Source organism: Cervus elaphus, chromosome 9 (genome assembly GCF_910594005.1).
Source record: "Cervus elaphus chromosome 9, mCerEla1.1, whole genome shotgun sequence".
Taxonomy (NCBI): Eukaryota; Metazoa; Chordata; class Mammalia; order Artiodactyla; family Cervidae; genus Cervus; species Cervus elaphus.
Genome location: NC_057823.1, coordinates 40,086,168 through 40,102,397, shown reverse-complemented (window position 1 = coordinate 40,102,397; position 16,230 = coordinate 40,086,168). Strand labels below are relative to the sequence as shown.

At 41.2% G+C, this 16,230-nt stretch overlaps 1 protein-coding gene and 1 pseudogene across 4 annotated transcripts in view; one reads left to right on the top strand and one right to left on the bottom strand.

The window, feature by feature from the left end:
- Positions 1 to 923: 923 nt before the first annotated feature.
- LOC122700744 lies at positions 924 to 2,034 on the bottom strand (annotated as a pseudogene).
- Positions 2,035 to 11,016: 8,982 nt separating this feature from the next.
- UIMC1 (ubiquitin interaction motif containing 1) overlaps positions 11,017 to 16,230 on the top strand; it is a 121,750-nt gene continuing 116,536 nt past the window's right edge. The window contains exon 1 of one of the 4 annotated variants that reach the window (XM_043912352.1): positions 11,017 to 11,151. The gene's annotated coding sequence lies outside the window, so the exon portion shown is untranslated. Of the gene's footprint in view, positions 11,156 to 11,189; positions 11,350 to 16,230 lie in introns of those variants that run through there. The other 3 variants (XM_043912354.1, XM_043912351.1, XM_043912355.1) reach the window with 3 other exon arrangements.

Here is a 16,230-nt window from a genome sequence, read left to right as displayed (position 1 = left end):
AGTAGCTGTGGGGCACAGGCTTAGCGGCCCAGAGGCATGTGGAATCTTCCCGGACCAGGGATAGAACCTGTGTCCCCTACATTGGCAGATGAATTCTTAACCAATGGAGCACCAGGGAAGTCCTCTCTCCTTTCTTAATAACTCCATTACAGTTGTAAATTTCCTTCTAAGCACTGCTTTTCGTTGCATATAACAAGTTTTGGTATGTTGTGTCCTGATTTTCATTCATCTCAAATTACTTCCTGATTTCCCTTTAGATTTCTTCTCAGACCTGTTATTGTTTGGGAGCTCATTGTTTAATTTCTGTGTTTTTGTGAATTTCCCTTTTTTCCCTTGCAATTGATTTCTAATTTCTCTTTACTGTAGTGGAGAATATATCTTGAGTTATTTCTAGCCTTTTAGATTTACTGAGTTTTTTTTTTTTTTTAACGGCTTAGTATAATATCTATCCTGGAGACTGTTCCCTGTTCCTTGAGAAGAGTATATATTCTGTTGCTGGGTGGAGGGTTTTATAGTTGTTTGTAAGGTCTAATTTTAGTGTTGCTGTTCAAGCTTTATTTTATCTCATTATATGAGGGTTTGTTTTATCCGTTATTGAAAGTGGGGTATTGGATTCTCCAAATTTGATTGTTGAGTTGTGTATTTCTTCTTTCATTTCTGTCAGTTTTTGCTTCGTGTATTTTGATGATCTGTTATTAGATGCATTTATGTTTGTAACTGTTATCTTCTGATGTACTGATATTTTTATCATGATGATATATCCTTCTGTGTCTCTAGTAACTTCTTTTTGTTTTAAAGTCTATTTTGTATGATATTATTAATATTATAGCCATTCCAACTTTCTTGTGGTTGCTGTTTTTTTTTTTTTTTTTTGACTGGAAAATAACTTTATTTAGTTTGAGGCAGTGGGCAAGGGACCAGTCTCAGAACGTCTGGAACCACTTCATGGTTCCGGCAGCCTTGGTGGCCTTGAGCATGTTGAAACACAGAGTCTTGCTCAGCACTCGCCCACTGTGACAATGTCACTGATCTGGAGGCCCCTGAAGCAGGGGGAAAGGTGCACGGACATGTTCTTATGGTGCTTCTCAAAGTGGTTGTAGTGAAGGTAGTCTCGGCAGGTGACAGTTGTCCTCTGCATCTTCATTTCTGTCACCGCGCCAGACAGGATCTGCCCTCCAATGGAGACGTTACCAATCAAAGGGCATTTTTTTGTCAATGTAGGTGCCTCGATGCCCTCATTTGGAGTCTTGAAGCCCAGTCCAGTGTTTTTATAGTATGGAGGGAGCTTTTCTTTGCCAGTTTCCCCAGGTAGGACCCTCTTCTTATTTTGAAAGATGGTCGGTTGCTTTAGGTTCCCACGCTCATCTTCCAGGTTGCCTGAAAAAAGGAAAAAGGCCCTGTTTTTTTGAATGTGCTCAGTTGCTCAGTCGTGTCCCACTGTCTGCGACCCCGTGGACTGTAACCTGCCAGCCTCCTCTGTCTGTGGAATTTTCCAGGCAAGAATACTGGAGTCCTGGAGTGGGTGGCCATTTCCTTCTCCAGGGAATCTTCCCGACCCTGGGATCCAACTGCGTCTCTTGTGTCTTCTGCGTTGGCAGGCAGATTCTTGACACTGTGTCACCTGGGAACTCCTTCCCAACGCTTTTTAAAAATATAGACAGTTGGAAATCTATTTTTTTTTTATTTTTTTATTTTATTTTTTTTTTTATTAGTTGGAGGCTAATTACTTCACAACATTTCAGTGGGTTTTGTCATACATTGATATGAATCAGCCATAGATTTACACGTATTCCCCATCCCGATCCCTCCTCCCACCTCCCTCTCCACCCGATTCCTCTGGGTCTTCCCAGTGCACCAGGCCCGAGCACTTGTCTCATGCATCCCAGCTTTCTCTATCTCCTTTATACCTTAATAAGACTTTATTACACAAAAGCTCTGAGCAATCAAGCCTCATCTCTGGCCCCGGATTGAATTCTTCTCCTCAGGAGGCCAAGAATCCTCGTGTCTTTTCGTGGGTCAACAACAACCTTTCATCTTGGGGGCTCATCCGGGATCTTTCAGGACAGGGTAAGGATGCTTGGAGCTCTAGTTCTTTGTTCTCCTAGCGAACACGTTTTCTGTTGCCCTTTACTAACTCTACAGTGTGCTTGTGTGAATGAATGAAACGCCCTGCGTGAAGCAAGTGAGGACCCCTGCCCTGTGGTTCCGCAGTGATCTCATACAGCTTATGGCAGAAACCGGTCGGGGGTTTATACCGACCTGCCGATACCAAGAAGCACCCAACGTCTCCTTCCGGGACCGACCAGAAATGGGCAAAGTGTGTGGACTGAACTCTCCTTCTCGGTCAAACTTTTCGGTCTCTTTGACCATTTCATAACTCCTTGGGAATTAGACTTACTAACCTAATCTATCAGATCATAGACTTATGGTATTATGCCCTTCTACAAGATTCAAGTCAATCATTTTATGGCCTGGGGAGAATCATCTGGTGCCAAGATTATCACAAAATACATCCTATGGATGAGGGGCCTGGTGCCATTCTGAGTTTTAAGACATTCCTTTCTTTCGTTAACAGACTGCTGCTGCTGCTGCTAAGTCACTTCAGTTGTGTCCGACTCTGTGTGACCCCAAAGATGGCAGCCCACCAGGCTCCCCCGTCCCTGGGATTCTCCAGGCAAGAAAACTAGAGTGGGTTGCCATTTCCTTCTCCAGTACACGAAAGTGAAAAATGAAAGTGAAGTCGCTCAGTCGTGTCTGACTGCTAGTGACTATATAACATCCAGCTGAAGACTAGCAGGGTGGCACTCTTTCTGCCCTCTTCTGATGCCTATGTCAGAAGCTTTCTCTATCGCCTTTATACTTTAATAAAACTTTATTACACACACACACACACGCACACACTATTTATTTATTTGGCTGCACCAGGTCTTAGTTGGATCATGTGGGATTTCAATCTTTGTTGTGGCATGTGAGTTCTTTAGTTGTGGCACTCAGGATCTTTAGTAGTGGCATGCCAACTACACAGTACTGCTTCCCCATTTAAATAGATATCACAACTTTGCTTGGTTGCCTGGCCCTTGGTATCAAGCCATTCTGTCTCTCTTTTTTAAAAAAATTATTTATTTTTGGCTGTGCTGGGTCTTCATTGCTGCATGGTCTTTTTTTTTTCTAGTTCCAGTGTGTGGGCTTCTCATTGCAGTGGTTTCTCTTGTGGTTGCCATCCAACCATCTCATCCTCTATCGTCTTCTTCTCCTCCTGCCTTCAATCTTTCCCAGCATCAGGGTCTTTTCCAATGAGTTGGCTCTTTGCATCCGGTGACCAAAGCATTGGAGTTTCAGCTTCAGCATCAGCCCTTCCAATGAATATTCAGGACTGATTTCCTTTAGGATGGACTGGTTGGATCTTCTTGCAGTCCAAGGGACTCTCAAGAGTCTTCTCCAACACCACAGTTCAAAAGCATCAATTCTTTGGTGCTCAGTTTTCTTTATAGCCCAACTCTCACATCCATACAAGACTACTGGAAAAACCATAGCTTTGACTAGATGGACCTTTGTTGGCAAAGTAATGTCTCTGCTTTTTAACATGCTGTCTAGGTTGGTCACAGCTTTTCTTCCAAGGAACAAGCGTCTTTCAATTTCATGGCAGCAGTCACCATCTGCGATGGTTTTGGAGCCCAAAAAAATACTCTCACTCTTTCCATTGTTTCCCCATCTATTTGCCACAGAGTAATGGGACCGGATGCCATGATCTTAGTTTTCTGAATGTTGAGCTTTAAGTCAACTTTTTCACTCTCCTCTTTCACTTTCATCAAGAGGCTGTTTAGTTCTTCTTTGCTTTCTGCCATAAGGGTGGTGTCATCTGCATATCTGAGGTTATCAATATTTCTCCTGGCAATCTTGATTCCAGCCTGTGCTTCATTCAGCCCAGTGTTTCTCATGATGTACTCTGCATAGAAGTTAAATAAGCAGGGTGACAATATACAGCCTTGACTTTCCTATTTGGAACCAGTCTGTTGTTCCATGTCCAGTTCTAACTGTTGCTTCCTGACCTGCATACAGGTTTCTCAAGAGGCAGGTCAGGTGGTCTGGTATTCCCAGCTCTTTCAGAATTTTCCACAGATTGTTGTGATCCATACAGTCAAAGGCTTTGGCATAGTCAATAAAGCAGAAATAAATGATTTCAAAGGCAGTTCAACATCTCAAGAAAACTTGTACTATCCACAAAACTCTTTTCTCAGGGTCCACTTTCCATAAACCTTTTTTTCACTTTCTGTATTCATCACTTTATTTGTGCATTCAGAGAACAGCTACGTGTAAGTCAGACTTACTTCCTTTTGCCCTAGCAAAATGTAATTCCACTCCTTATACCTTTTTAATAAAAGCACATGTCCTATTTTCCTTAAGCAACCATGAACTGTGCTTTATTTCAACACTCTATAGATCAGTAAACATAAATCACCTAAAGCTCTTATCCCTTTGCATTTGCTTTCCTTGAAAGTTTTTCATATCAAGACTTTCCTTGTTGACAAATTTGCAATCTAATAAGATCTATTATATTATATTAAATCTAGGTATAATAAAAGTATTATACTTAGCGTTGATGATTCTTAGATATGTCCATATTAATTAGATCAACAAACATTAATATTGATACCAGGTATTAGTTTAATATTGAATATTTCCCAGTTCTTGTGAACCTGAAATTCATTGTTTAATTTATCTTGTATTTAGAATTGTTTGTTTTGTAAGAACTTACTTTTCTTTAAGCCAATTAAATTAGAGCTTATCTACAAATTAATTGTAGCGATATTACCAAAAGACAAAGACACACACTGAGACCTACATATCCAGACCGACAGAGACCTCAGGCTTGAGATTTTAAATGTCTCTTTGCCTTTTTTTTTTTCTCTTGGCTTGAAGTTCTACTAACTTGCCCAAGTCTGAAGTCTCAAGTAGAGTGGGCTGTGTATTTCAAGGACATGATAAGAGTTAACTTCAGGCTTTTTCCTAGGTGAGTTTCTGTTTTTTTCAAGGTAGTGTGTATCAATCCCAGTCTCCTAATTTATCCCTTCTTCCCTTACTCCCTGGTGACCCCAAGTTTGTTTTCTACTTCTGTAACTCTATTTCTGTTTTGTAAATAAGTTCATTTATACTCTTTTAAAAAAGATTCCACATATAAGCAGTATCACATGATATGTCTTTCTCTGACTTCACTCTATAAGTGAAGTCACTCAGTCGTGTCCGACTCTTTGCAACCCTGTGGACTGTAGCCCACCAGGCTCTTCTGTTCATGAGATTTCCCAGGCAAGAATGGTGGGTTGCCATTTCCTTTTCCAGATCTTCCCGACCCAGGATTTGAACCTGGGTCTCCAGCATTGCAGGCAGATGCTTTACCATCTGAGCCACCAGGGAAATCCCTTCTAGGTCCATCCATGTTGCTGCAAACGGCATTATTTCACTTTTTGTGGCGAAGTAATATTCCATTGTATATATGTACCATATCTTTTTTATTCACTCCTCTGTTGATGGACATTTAGGTTGCTTCCATGTCCTGGCTATTGTAAATGGTGCTGCAATGAACATTGGGGTGTTTTATCTTTTCAAATTATTGTTTTCTGTAGATATATGCCTAGGAGCAGGATTGGTGGATCATATAGTAGCTCTAATTTTAGTTTTTCAAGGAACTTTCACACTGTTCTCCATAGTGGCTATCCTAAGTCCCAATTGTCCTTTAAATGGATGTTTCATTCTCTTATGACTGAACATTTATTTTCAGTATTTTAAAATTACCAATGAGGGAGTTCCCTGGCAGTCCAGTGGTTAGGATTCAATGCTTCCATTGCAGGGGGCACAGGTTCAATCTCTGGTCAGGGAATTAAGATGCTACAAGCCATGTGACACGCCAAAAGAAAACCCCCCAAAATAAAATAAAATAACCAATGGATAAACTTATGTATATGTATTTTTGTATGACTGAAGGCAGATGTTTCTTTTTTTTCATTTATTTTTATTAGTTGGAGGCTAATTACTTTAAAGATGTTTCTTTAATCTGGTTTATAATATCTAAAAAAATTCAGATTGAAATAGATGAGTATTTATTAATTATATTGGTTGAAAAAAATAGCTTGCTTGCAATTTCAAGCTGTTCTTCAGTTAAACTGAGATGGAAGCTTTAAAAAAGAGAAGGAAAGTTTTATTTCTAAATGGAATCAAGAACACTATCTAATGGTGTGTATTCTCTATAAATATAAATATTTCTATCTATAAATAAATAGAAATATAGACTTGAAAAAGCCCAATGGTATAATAAATGCTGAGACCAAAAAATGAAAAAAGAGAAATGAAAAGAAAAAGGAAAAGATTACATCATGACTAACCAAGTGCTGTATGCATATACTTGAGATTCTTCTAGCATTTTCTTGGATGCTGTGCACATATGCTTTGGTACTGTTCTCTTTTGCTACAGTTTTACAGGGGTAGATAATTATATAGCCCTACATTTTTTTTTTAAAGAAAAGTAAAGAATTATCAGCTTCCTAATTATTGTGGTTTGAGGAGGTCAATAAATAACATTCCTGTTCTTTGGCCAAGATTGGAATGGATTGAAAGATTAGTGTGTTAACCAAGTGAGCTTGCTTATATTTCAATCCTGAATTGGATGGGCTTGCCGTGTCATGTGTGTGCATGTGCTAAGTTGCTTCAGTCATATCTGACTCTTTGTGCAATCCTATGGACTGCAACCCACTAGGCTCCCTTGTTCATGGGATTCACCAGGCAAGAATACAGGAGTGGGTTGCCATGCCCTCCTCCAGGGGATCTTCCTGACCCAAGGATCAAACCTACATCTCTTCTCCTGCATTTGCAGGCAGATTCTTTACCACTAGTGCCACCTGGGAAGTCCTTGCCATGTTCTGGGTACATCTAAACAGTCTCAGCTTTTCTTGGTGTGTACGGTAGAGGTGAGGGATGGTGTGATGTGCTGAAAAGTTATAGCAGAGAAGAGCAGAAAAAATGTGCTTCATGCAGGTGGGCAGATCTGAGAGAGAGTGAGGAAAGGACTGGGAAAAGCAAGTGCGGTTCCTTCTCTGAAACCTATCAGTCATATAAGTCTGTCCTACTCTGGGAAGTGTGAGGAAGGACGCAGAGAGGGGCCAGACTTTTTACACTAACTGTAGTGTTTCCACGTGGAACATGAAGAGTTGTAAACAAATGATTTTCCTATCGTTAATAAATAACCCACTTTAAGAATGACAAGAAGTTCTGTGCAGAAATGGCAAGAAAAACTTTAGAAAAAAACAGATCAACACAGAAAGATTAGATCCCTTGGATGCAGCAATCATTAAACGGTCTCTAGTGATTGCTTATAGAGAAAGCTGAGCGCTGAAGAATTGATGCTTTTGAACTGTGGTGTTGGAGAAGACTCTTGAGAGTCCCGTGGACTGCAAGGAGATCCAACCAGTCCATCCTAAAGGAGATCAGTCCTGGGTGTTCATTGGAAGAACTGATGTTGAAGCTGAAACTCTAATACTTTGGCCACCTGATGTGAAGAGCTGACTCATGTGAAAAGACCCTGATGCTGGGAAAGATTGAGGGCAGGAGGAGAAGGGGATGACAGAGGATGAGATGGTTGGATGGCATCACCGACTCAATGGACATGAGTTTGGGTAGGCTCTGGGAGTTGGTGATGGACAGGGAGGCCTGGCGTGCTGTAGTCCATGAGGTTGCAAAGAGTTGGACACGACTGAGTGACTGAACTGAACTGAGTGATTGCTTTGTTTACTTTATAAATATATGGTTTATTTATTTTAAATTATACAGTAGTTGTAAAAATAAAATGAGAACATTACAGATAAATTACGGTTCTTTTTGTCTGAACACATTTTTGGACTTCTAGCTCCCTTTCCAGAAGTATTCTCTATTTTTGGCTTATTAGGTATCCACCCATCCTCCCAGGCCTATGAAAATACTTTAAAAAATTATTTATTTATTTATGTTTTTTTTTGTGGCTGCTCGGAGTCTTTGTTGCTTTGCTCTGGCTTTCTCTAGTTGCAACAAGTGGGGGCTACTCTTCCTTGCTGTGTGCAGTCTTCTCATAGATGTGACTTCTTTTATTGCAGAGCACAGGCTCTAGGTGCATGGGCTTTAGTAGTTGCAGCATGCAGACTCAGTAGTTGTGGCTCCCGGGCTCTAGAGCGCAGGCTAAGTAGTTGTGGTGCAAGGGCTTAGTTGCTCCCCGGCATGTGGGATCTCCCCCGATCAGGGATCAAAACGTGTCTGCTGCATTAGCAGGTGGATTCGTTACCACTGAGCCACCAGGGAAGCCCGCCAGAGTCTTTTTATAACCTAATTTTGGAAGTGACATCCCAACATTTCTCTCATATTATGTTTTTTGAAAGAGAGTCATTAAGTGTAGCCCACACTCAAAGGGAAGGAGGAATTCCATAAGAATGTAATTGCCAGGAGGCAGGATGATTGGGGGCCACCTTAGAGGCTGCACGCCATAGGCTGGGTCTCTTTAGGGTTGCAAGATGGCTGCTAACGACAATTGATAAACATTTTTCTCTGAAGTAAGATACTTTAAAAGGATATTTCTGGCCCTATGCTGAAACCGTTTCTGACCTCCCCATTTCCCAATTCAATTCAATCAACAAGTTTTGGGTGTTTATTTTTGGCCAGGCTCTTTACTACTTGCTAGGGTTATATGGACCATATCTTCAGAAGGTCCACAAGTCATATTGTCATGGTGTGTATACACATATTCATCTCTGGTTGTTCCTCTTACCTTAACCCCAGCTTCAAGACTTTTTTTAAAATATACCTGCTTTCTCCCCAGAAGGCAGATCATAGTTTCCCAGACTCTAGTCTGCCACCCTCCTCATTTGGTGGCAAATCAACATATTTCTGGAGAAGGCAACGGCAACCCACTCCAGTATTCTTGCCCGGAAAATCCCACGGACGGAGGAGCCTGGTAGGCCGCAGTCCATGGGGTCGCTAAGAGGCGGACACAACTGAGCGACTTCACTTTCACTTTTCAGGTTCATGCATTGGAGAAGGAAATGGCAACCCACTCCAGTGTTCTTGCCTGGAGAATCCCAGGGACGGGGGAGCCTGGAGGTCTGTCGTCTATGGGATCGCACAGAGTCGGACACGACTGATGTGACTTAGCAGCAGCAGCAGCAGGAATACATTTCTTCTTCCTTTATCCTCAAAACCTTGTTGCCATCAATCTCATTTGGAGTGGTGACAAGGACCAAATTTTCAGTAACACATTTATTGACACATTACTATTCAACAACTCTTCAGTTCAGTTGAGTTCAGTTGCTCAGTCGTTTCCGACTCTTTGGGACCCCATGAATTGTAGCACGCCAGGCTTCCCTGTCCATCACCAACTCCCGGAGTTTACTCAAACTCATGTCCATCGAGTCGGTGCTGCCATCCAGCTATCTCATCCTCTGTCATCCCCTTCTCCTCCTGCCCCCAATCCCTCCCAGCATCAGGGTCTTTTCCAATGAGTCAACTCTTCACATGAGGTGGCCAAAGTACTGGAGTTTCAGCTTCAGCATCCTTCCAATGAACACTCAGGACTGATCTCCTTAGGATATCTGATTGGATCTCCTTGCAGTCCAAGGGACTCTCAAGAGTCTTCTCCAATACCACAGTTCAAAAACATCAGTTTTTTGGTGCTCAGCTTTCTTCACAGTCCAACTCTCACATCCATACATGACCACTGGAAAAACCGTAGCTTTGACCAGACAGAACTTTGTTGGCAAAGTAATGTCTCTGCTTTTTAATATGCTATCTAGGTCGGTCATAACTTTCCTTCCAAGGAGTAAGTGTCTTTTAATTTCATGGCTGCAATCACCATCTGCAGTGATTTTGGAGCCCCCAAAAATAAAGTCTGACACTGTTTCCACTGTTTCCCCATCTATTTCTCATGAGGTGAGGGACCGGATGCCATGATCTTAGTTTTCTGAATGTTGAGCTTTAAGCCAACTTTTTCACTCTCCTCTTTCACTTTCATCAAGAGGCTTTTTAGTTCTTCTTCACTTTCTGCCATAAGGGTGGTGTCATCTGCATATCCGAGGTTATTGATATTTCTCCCGGCAATTTTGATTCCAGCTTGTGGTTCTTCCAGCCCAGTGTTTCTCATGATGTACTCTGCATATAAGTTAAATAAGCAGGGTGACAGTATACAGCCTTGACGTACTCCTTTTCCTATTTGGAACCAGTCTGTTGTTCCATGTCCAGTTCTAACTGTTGTTTCCTCACCTGCATACAGGTTTCTCAAGAGGCAGGTTAGGTGGTCTGGTGTTCCCATCTCTTTCAGAATTTTCCACAACTCTTAGGAGCTGTCAAATGTTGAGATATATTGTACTCATTTATGAGTCTTATTTGTAATAATTTATTATAGAACATACTGTTTTATTCATTCACATCTTATTGTACATTTCTTTTTTTTATACTTTTCACAAGGAAGCGGGCCTGAACATGAACACGTCTTCTGCACACTTGTAGACATGAAATTTCTGGGTCATAAAAATGCAGATTTTAAATTTCACCACAAGTGGCTGTTCTTATTTTATGCTTCTACCTTGCATCTCTAAGAGTTTTCACTTTCCAGAGTCCCTTCTTCTCCTGAAATGGTCAGACTTTAATAACATTTACCATCCAGAGATTATTTTCATTATCTTATGAACAGATAATTTCAGTATAACTTAAGTTACATGCAAAAACAGGGCCAGACGAGGCTTGATGTGGCAGAGAAGACTTTCAAGGTTTCACGGTAGGGTTTCGCGGACTCTGTTACTACTACTCTTTGGTTTCTCTCAAAGTACTACCAAATGATAAAGCAAACGAATAAACTGCGAGACCACTGGGAGGTGCCCAGTCGGCTCTTGGAGATGAAATCTGCCTCAGGTTGATGGCGACCCCCCCACCTCACACAGTTGGTATGTCCTGGTGGCTGCCTCCCCCCTCAGTGCGGGTTGGTTCGTCCTTGGTCGCCCGCGCATGCGCCCGCCCCGAGAGCGCGTTGCAACCCCGCGGTGTTTCAGGTTCGCGCGCACTCGCCCGCCTCAGATTCCTGACGTGCTGCCGGAGCTCGCGACCCACAGGACCTGAGAGGAGGGGCTCATCCGCGCGGCGCGGACGGTCAGTGAGTACCAGTCGCTTCGGCACACCTCCATCCGCCTTCTTCCCGCCTCCTTTTCTCCCTCAGTGGGGGCGCGGCCCACTTTTCTCCGGGGCGGAGCCTGTGACTTGTGGTTGGGACTCTCTTGATGCTGAGGCGGGTCGCTTCGGACGCTGAGGTGGGCGCCTCCTGACAGGACGGCCCTTCGGGACGCCAGGGTAGGCCCGTTAGGACCCCGAGGATGGCCCCTCAGGATACTGGGCGCTTCTGGACGCCGGGGAGGGCCCTCGGGACGCCGGTTGGGCCGCTGGGGACCCCGGATGGTCTTCCTCCCTCGACTGCCGGGCCCGCTCCCCTCAAACCGAGGGTGCGGCCTTCATTCTACCAGGGTCCCTTTCGGCCCTTCTGGGTCTCCGGGGACCGGCTACGGTCCCCGCTTACCCCTCGAAGGCGTCTTCCTCACGCTGAGCACCCAGGGAGGGGGCTCCGTCTTTGCCGCCTCCTTCCGTGGGGCCTCACAGCCGGGACCTCTCTCCGGAGTCAGGTCGACTGGGTCCCCCACCCCCTTTCTCCTCAACGCTCCCTATCTCCTCCAGTCTACTGTTTTCTCTTGGTTAGTGGTCTAAGTTATTTTGCCCAGAAATTAAGATTTTCCTTGGGAATCCTTATCGTTGTTTACCACTTCCCCCTGCCACAGTAGTAGTATGTTTCCGTTCTGTACGATGATAGGCTGTGTTTCAGGCCTTTTACAGATACACATTTGTTGAACGTTCACTACAGTCTTATGCTATAGGTACTCTTACCCTCTTTAACTTATGTATTAGATAACTGAGGATCAAAGACACACATGGTGTAAGCGGCTGAGTTGGTTTTGAATCCAGCCAGCCTGACTCCAGTGTTCTTGTATATAGTCACTGAGTATGAATAAGTGAAAGTCTACTGTCTTTATTTTTTCTTGTCAGAGGCAGTGCCTTTTAGTTGAATCAAAAAATGCCTTTTTAAAATCAGATACATTGTGCTTCAATTATCAGCATTCCCATTTTGAATTTAAGAAATTACCAGATGTTTGATTTTTAGTTTCCTAACGTGTAAAATCATGATAAAAGTGTCCTAAAATAATGAAACCTACCACGTAGAGTTTTTGGGAGGAATAACCTCTATAATGCTTTTGAGGTGCCTAAAATAGTGTCCAAGGACCCAGTAAATAACCATTATTCACTGTGTTTGGATTCTGTTTTTACACACTTGTCTTAAACTGAGGCTGAGTATAAACTGGGAAATAGAGCATCAGGGTGTGTGTGTGTGTGTGTGTGTGTAGGCATGTAGAGCATCGGGGTGTGTGTGTGTGTGTGTGTGTGTAGTTGTGCATTTACTTTTTTTTAAATTGGAGAAACAGTAAAGCTCATGTGATCAGTTGATGAAGAGCTTGGTACCAGATTTCTTGAATGGTAACTTATTTAGAAGTAAGTCATTCAATCAGAGAGGACTGTTAAGGTCCCTATGCCTCCAAGCTTTCAGAGCAATTTTGACAGGTTTGGTAGGTAGAATGTCAAGATTTTAAATTTTCTTGTCAGTGATTGATCTTCACATAGATCAAATTGATGGATGTGTTGAACAAAAATGACAAATAATATCTTACAAATTGGAGATTTTCAAGGACACTAACAACTATAATATAACAAGTCTCATTTTTGGGTCGTCTTTCCTGCCTGTGCATTCTTTAAGAGACGTTTTGTTTCTGTTATGATTGAGAAGAGAGTGTTGGTATCTAGACTCTATTCCTTCTTTGCAGACACTTAGTGGTAATTCCTTCTATAGCCTCTATTCAAGTAATTGAAGATAAGCCATTATTTTAGTGATTTTTTTTTTTCTTCATTTTGAAAGATGGCAACTTTAGGAGTTGAATTATGTTAGATTGCTTGTTTAAATTGGCTGAACAGTGACTTCTTTAGGGACTTCCCTGGTGGCTCAGCAGTAAAGAATCCGTCTGCAATTCAGGAGCTGCAGGAGACATGGGTTCAATCCCTGGGTTGGGAAGACCCCTTAGAGGAGGAAACGGCAACCCATTCCAGTATTCTTGCCTGGAGAATCCCACGGACAGAAGAGTCTGGCAGGTTACAGTCCATGGGGTTGTAAAGAGTTGGACACAACTGAAGCAACTTAGCACACATGCACATGACCTTTTTTACTCTTAGAATTTCCATGGAAATAGTGTGGCTAAATGTCATGAAGCACTGGAATTTTGGAATCTGTCTGTGGGGTGCCTCTAACCTAATGCTTATTGATCCCTTATCTACTATGATTCTTTGAAAACCCACTTTGAGCCTATAGATGGTTCTGTGCTAAGGAGAACAGTTTTTATTTTGTTACATATCTTTAAGAAATTAGATGTATTTGGTGGTGTAGCACCATTGCTACCAGATTTGAACATATTGGTTTCAATAATTAAATGTACAGGAAACACTTTAAAAGATGAAAACTGTTCTGTGCAAGATGTTTTCCTAGGGCACTATGATTCCTCCTGTCTGACCCCATACTTATCCCTATTTCCAAGTCCTGTTCAAGCTGTTCTCTTAGATTCAAGGATCACCTCAAGTCTTATTATTCTCCATATAGCACTTGTTTCCTTTGACCTGTAATTTAGCCTTTTGTGCCCTTTAGCATTCAATATTGTGCCTATAGCATTCAATAAGTTAAATATATATAATTTAAGCATTTTATTGAATTATATTTTATAATTTAAATATATAGCATAAAGTATGCTAAGTCACTTCAGTTGTGTCTGACTCTTTGCAATCCCATGGACTGGAACTTACCAGGGTCCTCTGTCCATGGGATTCTCCAGGCAAGAATACTGGAGTGGGTTGCTATTTCCTCCTCCAGGGGATCTTCCTGACCCAGGGATCGAACCTGTGTCTCTTACATCTCCTGCACTGGCAGGCGGGTTCTTTACCACTAGTGCCACCAATTCATCTAATATTTATGTGTCATACCTTACATCAGAAATCCAAAGATTAAGTCATGGAGTATTGGAGTCAGGATTTAGAGTCGAGAGATAGAAGTGCAAGTCCCTGCCTTGTGACTTTGGGCAGGTTAGTGTTTTGAACCTATGTTTCCTCATAATAATTATATATACTTCTTAGGTTTTTATAAGGATTAAATAAAATAGTCATTCACTCACAAATACTTATTATTAAAAAAATAGTGTTTGCATATAGTGAAATGAACCAGTCGTAATTGTATAGCTTAATATGTACATCCATGTAACTGCCACCCAAATCAAGATATAAAACATTTCTAACACCTCAAAAGGATCCCCTGTGCCCCTTTCCAGTTAGTACCCTCCAAAGGTAACTAACTCCAAAGGTAACTAGTGTTCTGTCTTGGTCACGGTAGCTTAATTTTTTTAAACAGCTTTATTGAGATATAATTCATATACCATAAAATTTACCCATTAAAATGTACAATTCAGTGGCTTTTAGTATTTTCACAAAGTTGTAATAACCATCACAACAATCAATTTTAGAACATTTCTTCACCCCAAAGAGAAATTCCATATCCCTAATTCATCAGTACCAATCCCCCTGAGCTGTAAGCAATCACTGATCTACTGTCTGTGTATTTAGATTTACCACTATGGGTATTTCATGTAAATGGAATCATACAGTATGTGGTCTTTCTGGCTTCGTTTTACTTATAATGTTTTCACACTTCATCTGTGTTGTTGCATGTATCAGTGCTTCATTTCTTTTTATTGCTGGATAATTTTCTATTGTATGGATCTGATATACATTTTATTTATTCCTTCATATGTTGATGGACATTTGGGTTGTTTGCATTTTGGGACTCTCATGAGTAATGCTGCTTTGTGAATATTTATGTACAGGTTTTTGTGTGGACATAAATTGTAATTTCTTTCGGGTGTTTACGTAGGAGTGGAATTGTTGAGTTGCGTGGTAACTCTAATTTCAACATTTTGAGGGGCTGCTAGACTGTTTTCCAGAGACTCTTCTCTGTTTTACATATCTATCAGTGGTATATGTGGGTTCAGTTTCTCCACATTCTGGCCTACACTTGTTACTGTTTATCTTTTTGATTATACACCCATTCTGCTGGGTGTAAAGTGGTATCTCATTGTGACTTTGATTTTCATTTCCCTAGTGGCTAATCATATTGAGCATCTTTTCACCCATTTATTTGCTATCTATAAATAATCATTAAAGAAATGTGTACTTAGAGTCTGTGACTAATTTTTATTGGGTTATTTGCTGTTTTATTTTTGAGTTATAAGAATATATATGTATATATATTCTAAGTACAATTCCTTAACACATATGTGATTTTTAAGAAATGTCTCCAGTTCTGTGGACTGTCCCTTTGCTTTCTTGATAGTGTCTTTGAAGCACAGAATTTCTTTATTTTTGATGTCCAGTTTATCTAATTTTTCTTTTGTTGCTTGTGCTTTTGATGTCATATATAAGAAGCCATTATCAAATTCAAGCTTGTAAAAATTTGTCCGTTTTCTTCTATGAGTTTTATAATTCTGCTTCTACATTTAAGTATTTGATCTGTTTTGAGTTAATTTTTGTATGGTGTGAGGGTAGGGATCAGGTTTCATTCTTTTGCATCTGGCTGTACAGTTTTTCCAACACCATATATTAGAAAGATGATTCTTTTCCCTATTGAATGGTCTTGGCACTCTTGTTGAAAATAAATTGACTGTAAATATGACTGTATATTTCCAATTCTGTTCCATTGATTTGTGCATTCATTCTTAGCTCCAGTGCCACACTGTCTTGATTACTGTAGCTTTGTACTAGATTTTGAAATCAGGATGTGTTAGTCCATCAACTTTTTTTCCCCAGGATAGTTTTGATTGTTTCAATTATTATTTTGAATTTCCACGTCAATTTTAGGATCAACTTGTGAGTTTTCACCAAAAAAGTCAACTAGGATTTTATTAGGGATTGCACTGACAGTGTATGTCAATTTGAGAAGTATTGCCATCTTGGTATTGTCTGAGCTGCTGCTGCTGCTAAATCACTTCAGTCATGTCCGACTCTGTGCGACCCCACAGACGTCAGACCACCAGGCTCCCC